General features: G+C 46.1%; 1 long non-coding RNA gene across 1 annotated transcript; it reads right to left on the reverse strand.

The window, feature by feature from the left end:
- Positions 1–3,137: 3,137 nt before the first annotated feature.
- On the reverse strand, positions 3,138–13,721 carry LOC148007708 (uncharacterized). Its single transcript, XR_015646910.1, has 3 exons — positions 13,538–13,721; positions 9,287–9,437; positions 3,138–3,371 (listed from the first exon to the last, which is right to left on the reverse strand). It is a non-coding gene; the product is annotated as an uncharacterized LOC148007708 (long non-coding RNA).
- Between the last annotated feature and the right edge of the window lie 760 nt (positions 13,722–14,481).

Genomic DNA, 14,481 nt, shown 5'->3' on the forward strand with positions numbered 1-14,481 from the left:
ATAGAAACTGTGTTCGTTTTCATGGAGATTTCAAAGAAGAGCGTTAAAATAACAATGAGCTATGCTTACAGTCAAACTGTGTATGGTCTCAGAGTTTAAGATCACTCCTTTGCAGTGTAAACCTAGATTTATTTTATTGAGAAGAAACTCATACAATATATTCTAATCATACTTCCCCCCCCCACCCCAGTTCCTCTTCACCCACCCAACTCACAAATGAGATCATAAACTCTGATACAGTCAAAGCATGTATCTTAACTCTCTAATAAACTAGAATAATGAGGATTCCTTTCACCCTTTCGGCCACTGGGTTTATTTTACACACCTCAGGAAACACCCAAGCTTTTACAAAGGAGGTAGAAATTCCTTAAAACCCTTTAAACCTTATGACTTTAAACGCACCCAAATCGTGCTTGGCTGTTCTGAAGATTTCTGTGTATCTCTGTCTCTCAAGAAGCCCTCACCCATGCTGTGGTGGTTTGAAAGAAAATGGCCCCCATAGACTCATTGGGAGGGGCGCTGTTAGGAGGCGTGGTCTTGCTGAAATGGGCGTGGCTTGTTGGAGGACACACATTACTAGTGGTGGGCGATGAGGTCTCAACTATGAGGTCTCAGATGCTCGGCAGGTCTAGTACGGCATTCACTTCCTGCTGCCTGTAGAACATAGTGTAGAGCTCTCAGCTCCTTCTCCAGCACTCTGTCAGCCTGCACACTGCCATGATTCTCACCATGACTGTGATAGACTCAACTCTGAAACTGTGACCCAGCCCCAATTACATGTTTTCCTTTATAAGAATCACTGTGGTCATGGTGTCTTTTCACAGCAATAAAACCCTAAGACATATGTCTTAGGTATACGCTGCTCTCCTAAAGCACCTGCTCCCTCTACCCTTTAAAGCCTAAGCTTCAATCTTTGTATTTTAGTATTAAAATTGCTTCTTAATAAACTTCAACTTTGCTTCCGAAAAATACAGTAAGAGTAATGGCTGGGGAGGAGAAAGTTTCCCTGAATTAAAGCAAGCAGACCTGGGGAACTTAGTTCTTAGTTCTCTCACTTAAAAGACCCTTCAATTTGCAGGAGGTAGAAAGTGAAAGAGTCATGCTCTGATACAGACTCAAGATATTTTAGCACATCAGACACAAAAAGAAATTCCTAACAGCTTCTAGAAATGAAAGAAAAAGCCTCAAAGGAACAAAAATAATACTGGCTTCAGATATTGCATTAGTCAAAGAGAAAGTTCTGGAAGCATCATTGAAATCCCCGAATCCTGAACTCAGAGGCTTCTTAAAGATGTGAACAGAATGATTTTTGACTTAAAAGGGCACCTTTCCTACAGAATATAAAACTTCAAGAAGAGGGATGTTTAAGAGGTTTGAGAATTATGAGGATCCTGGCAATTAGGGAGAGCCTGCAAATGTTGCTTTATTAGTAAGGAACAAATGAGGCGATTAGATTTTTATGAAAAACAAAGTCACATAAGAGACTCAGGTCTGCATCTCAATAAAAACTAGACAACAATGTGTCATAAATTCAATGACTAGCCCACCATGCTGATGCTGCTTACAGTTAGTGACAATGGATACACAGAAAAAGAAAAGAAGTCCTAGGATAGTGATCTCTCTCTCTCTCTCTCTCTCTCTCTCTCTCTCTCTCTGTCTCTCTCTCTCTGTCTCTCTCTCTCTCTGTCTCTCTCTCTCTCTGTCTCTCTCTCTCTCTGTCTCTCTCTCTGTGTGTATGTGTGTGTTTCTTTTTTTTTTAAAGATTTTATTTTATTGTATATGAGTACACTGTAGCTGCCTTCAGACACACCAGAAGAGGGCATCAGATCCCATTACAGATGGTTGTGAGCCACCATGTGGTTGCTGGGATTTGAACTCAGGACCTCAGGAAGAGCAGTCGGTGCTCTTAACCACTGAGCCATCTCTCCAGCCCCGTGTGTGTGTTTCTATACGTTGAATTGAGTATATGCATTTGGAGGCCAGAGGTCAACCCTTGGTGTTGTTCCTCAAGAGATATTCACATTGATTTTGGGACAGGGTCTCTCACTGCGACCTAGGGCTTACCAGTTATGGATGTATGGATGTTTGGCTGGCCAGCAAGTCCTGAGGATCTTTTTTTATCCACATCATTTTTTCCTGAGTGCAGGATCCAACTTAGGTGCTTGGGATTGAAGTAGGACCAGTGCTGACTGAGTTATCCCACCGGCCCCATGATTGAATTATAAGGAATAATGTCTACAAAGTTATAATGATGATCACGGTTTATTTGTTTTTTTTTTTTCGGGTTTTAGAAACACAATAACACTTGTGTTTACAAAAAGTATATAAGATTATCAACTCTGATGACTAAGTTAGGAATACCTGAGAGAAAATGATATATTAGCCAAAATAATAGAACAAGAAATGATATTTAGGCATAAGATTGAGTTAAAAGGTAGCCATCTTAAAAAAAACTAACAATAATAAAATTATAAAGATTCTTGGAGAAGGAGCAGTGTAAGTCTACTAAAGCTAATGCCTGGGTTTCATCTCAGGAATTCTACAGACTGCATCCCAACATAGTGTGGAAACAAAGACAGATTCTAGATTTTATGTCCCAGAGAAACTAAATACAGAACTGGCTAGTGGTGGTGGCTTCTGGAAATAAAGGTGGAGAAGGGGACTGGTTGGGTGGTTTCACTTTTCATAATGTGTTCTTTTCTGTGGCATATATTCTAGTGACCATTGAAATGCTTCAAATTAATAAAACAAAATCTAGAATTGCAGGTTCTGAAAATTCAATATTAAAAACATTGATTCTGGACAGCAGTTTCAGGGCAGAAAAGCCTTCGACACTTGAAATCCACTTGTCATGAGGTTCCAGGTTGGTTCTCTGACAGAGCTGAGAGCAGCATCTTCCTCATTACCTCCACACCCAAACACAGGACAAACTTCCAGTGGGTGTGACACATGTGTGTAGAGGGTTATGGGGGAAGTGAACTTGTCTGAGGTTTCCATTAAGATTACTAAGTTGTTTTTGAAGCACGTGATTCAGAGGACCCAGAAAAGGGTGACTATAAAATAAATATTTTCTTTAGAAAAGATATTTATTTTTATGTGTACGTGTGTGCCTGTGTGGGTTATAAGCAACACAAACATGTAAAGGATATATTTATTTCTCAGATACTCAGACACTGGAAACCAACAAAGGGCTGTTGTGTTCATATCTGATTAAGCCATCAAGCTGGAAATTCACCAGAACCCAGTCTCCTAGGGAGGAGCTGAAGACAGAATGGGCATCCAATCCACACTGGTCCACACTGAGATCATGTGGTCTCTCCACAGGAGACAACTGTCTTCCTGATCATCAGAAGGGTTGAGGGAATAGGTAACTAGAAAATGAAGAAAACACTAGTTTAAAATGTCAAAGAAGAAAACAAAAAAGAAAGAAAGAAAATGATGACATAGACAAAATGAGAATAGTTGGGAAAGGTTGGTGCCATCTTGGATAACTGTCTATTCTGAAGGAGTCTGGGGTGGACAGTGTGGGCTGGGAAGCTACCTGGGCTTTCTCTGGTCCAGGACAATGGGCACAGCTTGCCTCTTCTCCTCTTCCCTATCACAGAGCCCAGTGAGACCAGGGTTAGGGAGATGGGCAGTCAATGGGGCTCTACTACCTCAACCTTTCCTGAAATGTCAGCTGACAGAACGTCCCTAATGTGCCAGTTTCTGAGCCACCACCCATCCCAAGCATAAGGTTTCTTGCAGATACTGCATTTAGTCTTGAGGGCTCTCTCTTCTCTCTTTGTTGTTATTCCGTTTTACTTTGCTTTGATATGTCTGGATGCCTAACGGGTGACATTTGTGCTCAGCGAGAAACAAAATAATTCGAGTCGCTTCCATTCCCAACAGAAAATGTTTCATAATTTTGCATTTTTAAAGATGATTTATTGATTTTGTATTTTAGCATGTGCACCTGTGGGAATTTATGTGCACCATATGCATGTAGTGCCGTCAGAGACCAGAAGAGGGCACTGGATCCCCTGGAACTAAAACTATAGGTGTTTGTGAGCTGCTGGTGGTAGATGCTGGGAAGGGAACCATGGCTGCAAGATCAGTAGGCACTCTTAACTGATGCCTCATCTCTCCAGCCACGGGGCTTTATAGTTTTAACCAAGACTTTAGCTTACTGTTTATTTTTTATTTGTTCGTTTGTTTGGTTTGGTTTCTTAAGACAGGGTTTCTCTGTGTAGCCCTGGCTGTCCAGGAAGTAGTTCTGTAGACCAGGCTGGCCTTGAACTCACAGAGATATGTTTGCCTTTACCTCCTGAGTGCTGGTTTTAAAGGTGTGAACACCCAAGCTTGTCATTTATTATTATTATTTTTTAATGGCAAACATTTCCCTACCTAATTCCAACTTGAGCATGTGACACCTTCCTCTGGTGCTACCAGTTTAGTAAATACAAACTCAGAAGGAGGTGGGAGTACTGTCTCATATCTATATCATCTACTTGGGCAGGGGATAAAGCGGGAAGAAAGGAAATCCAAACTTAAGCTACATGCAAGAATCTGTCTCCAAACAAAAAAGTAAGTAAGGAGACCAAAGATCTACCCAGGTCGGTTTGAAGTTGAAGTGCAAAAAGCCTTTATAATTTTATTGGAGCTAATATGTCCCAAATATCTTGTGAGGTACTGTGGTAGTTTGAAGGAGAATGGACCACATAGGCTCATAATTTGAATGTTTAGTCACCAGGAGCTGAACTGTTTGAGAAGGATTAGGAAGTGTGTCTTAGTCATGATGATCATGGACTAACCCTCTAAAACTGTAAGCAAGCCCCCACTTAAATGCTTTATTTTATAAGAGTTGTCTCAGCCATGGCATCTCTTCATTGCAATAAGACAGAGTAACTAAGACAGAAGTACAGAAGTTGGTACCAGGGACTGGGGTATTGCTGTGAGAGGCCTGGCGACTGTGCTGTTTGTTGAAGGAATATGGATGACTTTGGACTAGAAAAGCAGTTGAATGCGTATGTGGGGCTTCATGGGCCATCCTGGTAAGGGTGTGGAATACTGAGGTGAGTGCTGAGGGCGGTGGTAACTATGGGGGCCAAGCTCAAGAGAAGGAATAATTTTCTAATGATCTTTGTTCCTGAGACAGGTCTCTCTACAGAACCCTTGACTGTCCATGAACTCCCTATGTAGACCAGGATGGCCTTGAACTCACAGAAATCCTCCTGCCTCTGCTTCTGGAATGCTAGGATTAAGGCATGTGTCACTGTGCCCGGATAAGAGGGAAAGAATATTACCAGCAAGCCTAGAGACCGTTCTTGCAATATTTTGGCAAAGAACATGGCTGCTTTTTCGCCTTTGACATAGAAATCTGCTTGAGCCTGAATTAAAGATCTTTGGACTCCTGCTACTTTCAGGATGGCAGAAGAGACTGCAAGACAATCTAGTGTTGACCGTGTCACACAGTCATTAGTGGTCACTCTTGTGCAGATATGCAATGAGAAGGAGCAAAGGGGGAAAGAAGAAATACAAAATGCTCAGTGTTGTGACTCTCCCTGCCCTCGGGGGTCATATGCCCATATCGGTCCATGCTGGCAAAGGGAGCAGAGAGGACAGTCAGGGGTTCGGAAGACCTGTGATTATGCACAGTAAAGACACTCTGGGTCCAGCTGCCAGGAGCCAGATCTACTTTACTTGGTGGTTATTAAAGGCTTATACTGTTTTAAGGGACGGGATAGAAACGTACCAAAATGCCTCATTAGCATGGGGAAGCATTTCAGGAATCTCAAGTGCTAGATAAATGGAAGTCAAGGGAGAGGAAGTCAAACTGGTAATCTAACCAACTAAGGCTACGTGACATGCTGCAGGTCGAGGTGTGGGGGGTATTGAACTCCCCACACAAGGTCAGAGAGAGGAAGACCTGCCAATGAAGGGAGTCCTCCATATAGTGCCAAGTTCCAGAAGGCTCTCTGGACAAAGGTAGACCTTGACCTTAAATAGCAGAGTTTTCCCTCACAGTATGAGGAGAAAAAAGCCAGGAAAGGTGGAGCTGGAGCCAAGGCCTGTGCTTGAGAAGACAAAAAGTTTAAAGAAAGGCCTAATTTGAAGAAGAATAAAAGGCAAGACACCACCCAGATAATCCTGTAGCCTGTGAATGGAATAAACCTGAGGGATTTCCTTGAGCTAGAAACCATTCCCAAGTCGAAGTTATACACATGTAAGTCTTGGAGAGGCCAAGTTTCAGTCCAAGCAGGCAGAAGACGTTGGCATCTTCAGCTTCTGGCTCTGCCTTTATATTGAAGGATATGAAAGGGGTTGTGGGATCTTCTTCCATAGTTAAGGAAAGCAGCTGAGGCCAGGCAGGGCAGTCTCCCTGGAGAGGGCATTGCATGAGCTGTCAAGGTAAAGCCTGGGTCATGTTTGAAATTCCAAGATGTTGGGATGCCAGACACCTACCAAGGAGTTCTGCTAACAGGTTGTGGAAGCAGGCCAGGAGAGAGAAGTATGTTGCAGTCAACAGAGCTGGAAGGAGTTGGAGGTCTGAAGAGGTAACTCTGACATTAGACATGGAGATGCAGAATTTTGAGTTTGCCCTGTTGACCTTTGGTCTCGCTTTGGTCCAGTGTTTCCATACTATGCTCCCTTTTGGAATGGTAATTTATATTCTGTGTCATTGTATGTTGGAAGTATGTTATGGCCTTTTTTATTTTGATTTTACAAGTGCTTACCATTAAGATAACCTTGAGTCTCAGAAAAGACTTTGGACTTTGAAACAATGCTGAGACTTTGAAAGACTATAGGGATTTTTAAAGTTGAACTGGTGTACTTTTCATGTATGCTTTCATACATGACCATGAGGGCCAAGCAATAGAATTTAGTGGTTTGAATGAGAATAGCACACACAGGCTCATATATTTGTATGCTTAATATTCAGGGAGTGGAACTGTTTGAGAAGGATTCAAACAATTAGGAAGTGTAGCCTTGTTAGAGGAAGTATGTTGATGGAGGTGTGCTTTGAGGTTTCACTCAAAGGTGCCAGTCTCAGTCAGTCAGTCAGTCAGTCAGTCAGTCTCTGTCTCTCTACCTGTTGCCTGTGGATCAGAATGCAAATAAAGCTCTCAGCTACTGCTCCAGCTCCACCTGCTTCCTGCCATGATGATTATGGGCTAAGCCTCTGAAACTGTAAGCAAGCCACCATTTTTTTTTTCAATAGGAAGTATCTTGGTCATGGTATCTCTTCACAGCAACAGAACAGTAACTAAGATAGGTACACACTCACACTAAATGGTTTTCATGGTTATCTGAAATCCAGATTTCACTGCATATCCAGTCTCTACTTGGCATCCCCCTCCCCAGCCTTCTATGAAAGCGTTTAATCCCACAGGGATATACAATGGACAATGGACACACCCTAGTGATTACCCAGGCTGTTTACTGCTGTGTGTGTGCACACCTGTGTATGTGCGTGCGTGTATGTGTGTGGGTATGTGTGTGTTTGTGTATGTGTGTGTGTATGTATGTGTGTGTGCATCTGTGTATGTGTGTTTGTGCATGTATGTGTGTGTGTATGTATGTGCATCTGTGTGTGTGTGTGTATGTGTATGTGTGTGCATCTGTGGGGGGGGCACACACGCGCTCGCATGAGTTTGGTTACAGCTTTAGGTAGATGGATGCCCTCAGAGGGAACCAAACAAGCTGGACTAGCTTGGCCAGCAAATGAAAAAAAGGAAATAGAAGGAAAAGAAAGACGGTGGCTGGCCCTTAAAAGGCTGGAGAAGGTATATTGTGGATAAAAGGGAGAGCATGACCAGAGGCAGGGACATCTTGGAGAGTCCAGAGTGGACCTGACAGGACTGAATTAGGCTGTGTGGGGAGAGGAGAGGGGAAGAGAGAGAGGAGATGGAGGACCGAGGAGGTACAGCTGCCAAGAGGGCAAAGGTACACAAAGGGGGAGGTAACCAAAATGGCTGGATTATATAGGAACTTCTGGGGAAAGGGCAGCCCAGCCCCTGGGCTGGAGAGTTGGGGTGGGAGTGGGGTGGGGTTAAGAACGGGATATGCCAGCCGTACCCTGTAACAGGTGGGGACTGAGGGATGCTGGGAGAACCTGGTCTACTTTCATATGGTAAATAGGCACCTCAGCCATTTGTCCCCAGGTTTGAGACTTAACAGCTGGATGGTTGCCTGGGTAGTATAGGCTGGGTAATTACCGTCTTAACCAGAGGCAGGCGGCCAGAGTCAGGTGGGTATGGGATAAGCTACTCTTTTTTACTGAGTTAGAGAACTGTGGGTGTCCCTGAGATCTGAACTCGGCTTCCTGAAGCATGGAAGAGGCTGTTAGGATAGCGACCCCAGCCCAGCGTGGGTACCTTCAGCATCCAAGACTCCTCAGCCGGGGAAATGCATGGAGTCCTAAGCAGCATGTGCCAACACAGTGGTTCTACAAATCAGCACCACCCCCAGGTCCCCTCAATTCCAGGCTCAAGTTTCCCTCTTCTGGTGAAGAGAAAACACTCAGGGAAGTGTAGGGTGCTTCTCTCAAGTCAGGGCAACCCAATAAGAGCTTTTGTCTTGACCCCTCTTTCCCACTGAACTCTGCTTTTTGACCTGTTGGAAGTCCACCGACCCTTCTCATGTCTGAAAGGGCAGCTGTCCTGAGAGGCGATCTGAGAGGCCTGTGACAGCGTGAATCTGAGCCTCTCTAGGCAGTAAGACTGACTGGCTCCCAGGTAATGGACGTGTTGTTCAAGCTGTGCCCACTCCTAGATGTGTGCCACCCGTCACACTGTGAGTGACAATCAGGATTTATTCCTATCAGAGAGACAATGCCTTGTAATTCACAGCCAGTAGAGCTGGCTTCCAGTGCATCGTTGGGGCTTTCTTTTTGTAGACAGTAATAAATTGTCCTATCACAGGGTGCTGACAAAACATGTTCCTTTTTAAGTGCACTATAATTTTTATTTTTAAGCGAATATTCATATCTGACAGCGGGGCTCCTGGGTGTCCGAAATCTGCCCTGGAAAGATTGTTTTAAAGGTGTCATTCAACTCCCAAATGTCACTGTTAGAAGTAGACTTGACTTTTAAACCTGTCCTGGGGACTCTCTGGAGCCCTGATAGACAGAGTGACTTGCTCAGCAGAGAGGCAAGAAAAGGATACATTACAGAGAGATCCTAGAGAGCCCAGTGGTGTAGGAGATAGAAGGGGGGAAAGAGGGAGGGGACAGTATGCTGCAGTCTTTGGTGTATCCTGAACTCCCATCTCAAAGGACTGTGTAGCCACACCCAGGGACTCTTACCTAGAGCACCTTCAGGGTAGAGGCTGGGCGTGTGACAATCAAAGATCTACAATCATCTCCAGCCATTCCCAGCTTCCTTTGGCTGAGATGGAGGAAGCTGATCTCTCCCCTCTGTGTCCTCCAGGGAGCAGCGTGCAGAGTTCCAGTGAGCCTGTGGGGGTAGGGCATAGTTCTAGATGGTGTCTATGGCTAACAGTCACTAACAGCCAGATCTACACTGACACACAGACAGACCAGCTGGACAGTTCCGCCTCCTCTTGAGCAAAGCCTGAGTCTTCATCTAAGTGTTATTCTGGCTGTTTGCCGCAAAGAGACAGGACCCATTGTGTCTGGGGGCGCTCACCCTCTCCCTCTTTTATGTGACTTCATGGCCTCTTCACCAGCTCCTCATCACCAGAAACTTAGCAATCCCCTTTAATCAGCTAAGGGGAGTGGCGCTCTTCTGTAATGTCTTAGTTATCTCTCTATTGCTGTGAGAAGGCAGCTCACAGAAGGCAGAGTTCTTTGGACTTAGCGTTTCAGAGAGTTAGTTAGAATCTATGACCATCATGGTGGAGAGCACGGCAGCAGACAGGCAGGCATGGGGGGGGGGGGGGATTAAGGTGCCTGTAAAGGTCAAAAGAAGGTATCAGACCCCCTGGAGCTGGAGTTACAGGCAGTGATGAAACATGGGTTTCAGGAACCAAACTTGGGCCCTCAGCAAGAGTGGTGGGTGCTCTTAACCACTGAGCCATCTTCAACCTTCCCTCCCTTCCTTCCTTTTCTCACAGATGAGGGGAAATCTCAAGCCTCCTGCATGCCAAAGAAGGGCTCGACTGTTGGCCAGTGGATGCTCCAAACAGGCTTGCTCTTGATTTCTTTGATCAGGAAGCCCAAGAACACATAGAAGGAATGGCATTTAGGATTAAAGATGGTGGTCACAGTGTATGGACCACCCAGAGCACTAACAGATCTTGTGAGAGGCTGTTGAACTCTTTCCACACCTCTCCACACTACTGGCCTTTCCCTATCAGTGCCTCTGACCTTCTGCTTCACCATACCCAGCTTCCTGCTGCCCCAGGACCTCTGCCCATGGTGTTCCCACTGTCAGATGCTCCCACTGCCAGGTGCTCCCACCGTTGGGTGCTCCACCTTGACCCATTTGCCCAGTGGCCCTAATTGAGGCCACTGTGTCAGAACATACCTAGCTCAGAGAATTTGCCTTACTGAACAGGGATGGATTAAGATTGCCATATCTGAGGTTTGCCAGTGAGAATATGGGGGTGTGGGGGTGGTACAGAGAGAACCTTGAGATGGGGAGTAGCAGCTGGGCCCCCTGCTATGAGTCAGAGAGTCCCTACAGTGTATGGAGACACACAGAGAAAGGTATGTGGTATGGAATGAAGGTCAGGGTATCTAGGCCTGAATGGCCAATGCCTTTGGAACAGCCATGGATCCCGTGTGATGGAGTAGGAACTCCAAGAAAGGTGGCGCTAAAATACTTGAGTCTGAGCTCTGCCCTGCTGGCCAGGAAGTCCAGATAGAGGCCCTGAGAACTGAGACCCTGGGGAACAGCTGGGTATGGGGACTGATGGACAGTGGTTAGAGCAGTCTTCCTGATCAAAGAAATCAAGAGCAAACCCCTTTGGAGCATCCGCTGGCCAATAGTTGAACCCTTCTTTAGTATGCAGGAAGCTTAAGTTTTACCCTCAACAGTGAGACACTGCAAGCTATGGAGTTAACTAAATCTGTTTGGAGAGGAGTTGGGTGGGATAGGGCAGGTTGATGAGGGAAGAGCAGCCTAGCAGAGACTACCCTGGGTCCTGGGATAGAGGACACTGCAGTAAATGCCACAGGGAACACTCAGACCCCATGGAGTCTGGATTAGGTAAGGAGGCTGGCACAGGTGGCTTCCAATTTTGAGGGGACAGTGTCAGATATTGAATAAGGAACTGACAGTGTAGGGACAGAGGCATGGCCTCCAGATGTCAGAGAGAATGGATTAGTGCAGGTGTGGGAGCCACTGTGACCAGGCTGTTTGGAGCACAGGCTTGTCTCTCCTTGGCTTTCTCTTCTTCTCCCGATCAAGTCCAAGTTCTTCCCAAAGCTGATGAAGCTGTCTTCACCTGACCTGTCTTTATTTCCTCTCTCATGATCCTCCTTGAACTATCAGTGTTCGCGCCCCCTCCCTCCCTCTCCTCTAGCTGCTAGCACACTAAGCTTCCTCTACTCCAGGGCCTTTGCATATGCTAGTCCACTTTGGAGGGATCCCCCTGGCCACTGCCAGGGGCTGGAGAGACTGCTGTCTCTCGACTGCTCCTCTGTTACCCAAGTCAGATCCCCCACAGAAATGTTTACTGTGATTTTTGTTGCCTTGCTGAGACCTAACTGGTGGGCCACTTAGGTGCATAATTACTGTTAATTTCTTCAAGCACTGCTTAAGAATTATTTCCTCTGAGAACCTTGACTCATCCAGTTCAGTGCTCTCTGTTAATTGACAGGCTCCACTCTGAATTGGGGTGGAGGAGGCATATGGACCCTTTGGGGACTAGATTTCTCTCTACATGAGTCTGAAAGCTATGGGAAGAGTTCCATTCCACATGATTCTCCACATTGAAGAAAGTGAGATAGGAGAGCCATTTAGGAGGCCACTGGGAGGGGAGGTGACTTGACCAAAAGGATAGCAGAGGGCTTTGTGAGAACCAGCCAGATGCCAGGAGGTGATCAGTGTGGAACCAACCAGGCTTACTGATATTGAAGACATGGGAGTAAGGGGAAGGGTGAAAGTGAATCCCAGTCTTAGGTCTGAGCGAAAGGACAGAGCTGGCATTTGCTGTAACTGGAGCAGAGGTGTGTCTGAGTGGAGGCTGCATTACTGTAATGAACGTCCTAAGTCTGGGATGCCTTATAAAGAAAAGAGATTTGCTTTGGTTTATGGTCCTCCAGGTGCATCTGAAAAAGTTCCAAAGTGGTGTAGGGTATCATTCTGCAAGGGAAGTTACACATATGGGTCCTTGCCTTTTCTGTTTGTTTGGTTTTTTTTTTTCTCTCTAATAAAGCCACCAGATTCAATCAAAGTCTCCACCCTGATGACCTTATTAATCCTCATCAGTTCCCAGAGGCCCCTCCTCTGAGCTCCAGAGGCTCCCACCCTCCTGATGCCTCATGGTGAGGATTAAATTTCAACACAGGAATCTCGGATCCCAGTCAGCCACACCCAAGCTGAAGTGGAGTGTTGAGGGGAAGGTTCCTGACAAGTCTCCAACATCCAAATGGAGAAAGTATCTCTCGCCTGGAGTCACTTGCATAAAATGGATACCTAAAGTCAACAGAAAGAGAGATCCCTGGAGGTGTGACAATTCAGAAAGGAGACCCAGAACCAGGACATGGGGCCAGCCCGTGCCAGGAAGGACCTGGCCTTGCAGTCCTAAGGTAGAAGGAGAGTCAGGAGATGGGGCTGAGCTGATGAGGATGCCAGAAAGTCCTGTGAGGACCAGGCTTCAAAGACGAGGGAGGGAGCCAGTGAGGTGGCCCAGCCTCTGAAGGTGCTTGCCACCAAGCCTGATGACCTGAGTTCAATCCTCAGAAACCACACGGTAAAAGGAGAAGAAAGAAAGAAAGAAAGGAAGAAAGGAAGAAAGAAAGAAAGAAGGAAGGAAGGAAGGAAGGAAGGAAGAACTCCAGTAACTTGTCCTTTGACCTTCACACACACACACACACACACACACACACACACACACACACACACACACACACACACTGGTTTTATTACCACAGAGGCTGCTGGTGGAAGGTGTTGACAGCTTGGCTGTGAGGGTGGGGCTTGATACAAGCAGGTTTAAGTAGAGCAGGGGAGGTACTGACCAGTGAGCAAGGTGCTTTCTTTGGGATTGTTTATATAAAGAGAGAGAATAGGAGGTAGCCGAGAAGAGCTGTTTTCAATAGATGTCTGCAAGCGTATAAAATAATCTAGCAGAAGTTTTGACAATAATGAAGGTATGTCCTTGACAGGGATGGGATTGGAATCCCAAGCAGCACCGGGGTTGGGGGGACCCACAAACCCCTATAACATTGTTAGGAAGCCAGAGCCTGAGGCAGGGGATTGCCTTCTGAGAAAGCTGGAAGTAAGGTGTTCAGTTGGGAGTGGAGGTGTGTTGCTGGAGGAACTGAATCAGCAGCAGGGGAGCCAGAAGATCTGGGTGTCACTGTAGGTGTGTAAGGATGAATGGCAGGTGAGACCAGTCGGGGTGGTTTTGATTCTTCCCCACTTGCCTTTTAGCAGCACCGATACAGCTCCTGGATGGGTGCAAGGCTGTCACAGGGTTGCAGGCAAGTGGAGAACAAATGGATGCTTCTATTTCCAGAAGCCTGGAAGCTACACCAGAAGAAACAGAGCAGACGCTGAAGGGGCTGCAGGGCAGGGAGGGGAGGCATCCTTCATAGGGTGAAGGCCCTTCTGCTAAAGGGAAGAAAAAACAATCAAGGAACAGGAAGGGTAAGTAAGGGCTGTACCAGCCTACACCAAGTGTGGTTCTCTGGGGATCAGGACAGCTTTGAGGAAGGACAGAGCAGGAGACAAAGAGGTTCCCTGGTTTGTGATTCCCTTGGGGAAGAGAGAAGCTATAGAGTCTGTAAGAACAAGTCTGACAGAACCCCATGGAACACCTGACTGCCATTGCATCCCTCCAAGTCTGCACCCAGCACCTCTCTGACAGCTACCGATACACTAAGCTTGAATACTGGTCTTTGTAGACAGAACTAAGCTTCCGGTTCTTCCAATGACTGCAGACTCATGACTCCCCCCCCCCCCCCCCCCCCAGTCTTCTGCTTGGCTCAGTTTGTCTTGCCTTGAGAGGGAGAATGAGTTCTGAAGTTACATTCACCCAGGGAAATACACAGGCAATAACTGGGAGCCCGTTCTGGAATCGAGGACTACTCTACAGAGGAACAGGGGCACATCCCGAAGCTGGACTTGCGTAAATACAGCTAGATCCTCATTTTGCGAAGGTACGGTTGGGACACTCGGAGGTCAGAGCTGCTTACTCTGGATCTGTGGTGCATTCAGCCAGTGTTTCATTTTAATAACATTTTAAGCCTGGCTCCCTCTTTTTTTTTTTCTTTTAAATCTCCCCCGCCCCCTTGTTCTCTTTCTACAGACTCCTTCTTTCCCTCTCTTCCTTTTAATAAACATTTGTTGGCGTCTGCTGTTAGCTGAG

This window comes from Rattus norvegicus, chromosome 1, assembly GCF_021556685.1.
Source record: "Rattus norvegicus strain SHRSP/BbbUtx chromosome 1, alternate assembly SHRSP_T2T, whole genome shotgun sequence".
NCBI classification, from domain to species: domain Eukaryota; kingdom Metazoa; phylum Chordata; class Mammalia; order Rodentia; family Muridae; genus Rattus; species Rattus norvegicus.